The sequence below is a fragment of the Leuciscus leuciscus genome (assembly GCF_965113295.1).
Source record: "Leuciscus leuciscus genome assembly, chromosome: 2".
Classification (NCBI taxonomy): domain Eukaryota; kingdom Metazoa; phylum Chordata; class Actinopteri; order Cypriniformes; family Leuciscidae; genus Leuciscus; species Leuciscus leuciscus.
Genome location: NC_138726.1, coordinates 15,207,346 through 15,210,344, shown reverse-complemented (window position 1 = coordinate 15,210,344; position 2,999 = coordinate 15,207,346). Strand labels below are relative to the sequence as shown.

At 37.3% G+C, this 2,999-nt stretch overlaps 1 long non-coding RNA gene across 1 annotated transcript; it reads left to right on the top strand.

Moving 5' to 3' along the window:
* Positions 1-974: 974 nt before the first annotated feature.
* On the top strand, positions 975-2,563 carry LOC309486525. Its single transcript, XR_014201579.1, has 3 exons — positions 975-1,322; positions 1,819-1,898; positions 2,032-2,563. It is a non-coding gene; the product is annotated as an uncharacterized lncRNA (long non-coding RNA).
* The last annotated feature ends 436 nt before the right edge of the window (positions 2,564-2,999 follow it).

Genomic DNA, 2,999 nt, shown 5'->3' with positions numbered 1-2,999 from the left:
TACTGTTTGACAACTTCTATTTCCTGATCATTTATTTTAGTTGTAACAATATTTGGGATGTTTTGCCTGAAATCAATACACATGTCCTTAGTCTTTGATGCGTTCAGTTCAAGAAAGGCTTCCTTGCACCATCTTACAAACTGGTCAATGACCGGACCGTGTGAATTTTCCTCATTGTTTAACAAGCTGACAATCACCGTATCGTCAGCAAATTTCACGAAGTGTCTATTTTCAATCTTAGAGCGACAGTCATTTGTGTACAAGATGTAAAGGAGGGGGGAAAGAACACACCCCTGCGGTGAGCCAGTTGATATATTTGTCCGGTCGGAAAAATGGCCATTTACTCTGACCCGCTGAGATCTGTTTGTGAGGAAGTCTAATAGCCAGCCCACAAGGTTGTCGTCCAGTTTAAACTGGTGCAAAAGCTTCTCAGTCAATATACTGGAGAAGTATTTGTTCTCCATTTGAGTGAGATGTTTTTATGTGGCTAATTAGATCCGAAGCGAAACTTCTTCTTCAGATACCTAAAACCCGGCTAAAATCAAGGGGAGACCGAGCTTTTGAAGTGGCTGGCCCCACAATGTGGAACAAGCTCCCACTCTATATTAGATCGACTTCCTCTCTGTCTGAGTTCAAGTCATGCCTCAAAACGTATTTATTTACTGCTGCTTTTAGCTTACAATGATTGCTCCATTCTAAACTGTGTAGTATTATTTGTTACCCATTTTTATTAATGCTATTTACTATATGTACAGCACTTTGGTCGGCCAGTAGCCGTGTGTAAATGTGCTCTATAAATAAACAAACTGAACTGAAACTGAACTAATTGAGCAAAGTGCTTCCATATATTTTATTATTAGTAGTATTAGTTCAAGAATAAAATAAAAATATCGGATTGATATCGGTATCGGCAAATAGTCAAAGCTGCGACATCGGTATCGTATCGGAAGTGAAAAAGTGGTATCGGGACATCCCTACTATTTAGTATGGGAAAAAGAGTAGGCGAGCGAAAAAGTATGTATGAATCCAAAAGAGTAGGCGAGAATTACCTGGGTGACGTACTAATTATCGCGAGATTCGGACTTAGGTGCGTTCGAATATGCCTACTTTCTTACTATATAGTAGGCGAAAACAGTACGTGAAGGAAGCAGTACGTTCGAAACATCATAAAAGAGTAGGCGAGAAGTTCCCGGATGGCTTACTGCTTTCGGCCAGATTTTCGAGTGCTCAACCGATGGATACTCTTCTATCCCAGGAGGCCACGCGAGAGGATACGTCATTATCAAACATCGCAGAGATCAGCGACGCGGGTGCTTTCAAATGTGAGTAAACACGGTTCCTTGTGTTAAAATTGCATGTGTTGAACTACTGTAGAGTAAACTGTTGAATTGTTGAAGGTGTAAAGACGTTACACAGTGTAGTATAGTTGTGATTTTGCTGTAAAAACACGTTTTATTATGTATAACGTTAGCTAACAGGGGAGCTCCAGTAAGGACACGTAAGTTAGGTCTCTAAAGTGGATTTACATAAACCATATACATCTTAAAGACGCTTATTTTAAATGTCTATTTACATCTGACAAGAAAATCTTGAAATATCACAACATGAAATAGACATCTGAGTGATGAATGTGTGCTATTATGTAGAACAAATCTATAAAGTAACTAAACATAAGTTATCTATTTTATTTGTCCATTAGTAGTTGATCAATTGAGGAACATTTATGTTGGATAAAAAGTTAATACAACCTCAACATGTAAATGTAGTGTTGAGCTCATAAATCACAGAAGTTATGTGAATCTTGTCTGGATGTTACAGGGTCAGATGATGAACAGATGTGTGTGTTTATCCGGGGGAGAGTGGCTCATGAAGCTGAATGCTGCCATCAAAGGCTTTGAGTGAGTAGCCTATACTACAGAAATGAATAACAACAACTATTTAAATATTAAGTTGTAGTTTATTTTAATTATTGTAATTTCAAACAGAGCTACATCACTTTTATGATTCTTGATTTCTGTGCATTTGCTGCAGATCTTTTGTGGTGGAGCAGGACCTACAAGGAAAGATGATGGCGGCATTTGTGAAAAAAAGCGCTTTTGTCTTCTAAATAATACTGAAATCAAATGACATTGTGCGGTCAAAATGACTGCTTTTGTGTTATGTTTGTGCATTTTTGTAGGATCTGAAATGTCAGCAGACTGGTGTGAGTACTGAGGATGAGGAGCCCAGAGCAGAATCCTGGAGATGGTGCCATGGATGAGTCCCTCCATCACTCCACCTGCCCTTATTGCCTCAGATTGTGAAGCACAACACATCACGCAACAACCTCAGGCACGAAGGCACGGCTCACCTCTGGCGGTCAGCTGATTCATCAGAATAAAGCCGCAGAATGGGAACGGCTGTGTTGAGATGGCAGAAGGATGTGGGGTTCAGCGCTTGTAGCCTACATACATGATTGTAGTTTGAATAAAGCTTTGTTTCATGTGTTGATTTGTATATACATTTGTTTACTGTGTGATGGTGACTTTCATTCATTCTTTTACTAATTTATTAATATTTCTCATTGTTGTCAGTAAATAAAATATAATTATTTAATTCATGTTTTATTTAATTGTTTGAATGAAAATGTAGATATGTTCATTATATACACATCTAGAGTGTATTCAATCATGCATAGCTATGTACATTACATTTTGTTTGTTTTATTGAATTATATCATTTTCAGTAAAAAGTAATATAATTAAGTATTGGTCAGCATTTATCGTTGATAATATTATTGTATGTTTTGGGGTGGGATAGCAATGCAATTCATTCTGGTGTATATATAAATTTTTTATATTAATGATACTTAAATTTTCCAAAGGCGAATCTTCGCACAGCTGCTGCCCTTTGTGCAGACATTACAAACACTGAGGAAATCCATTGTAGGTAGGGCTGTCGAGTTACTGATGTTATATATATATATATATATATATATGTATATATTATGGGTTTGCATA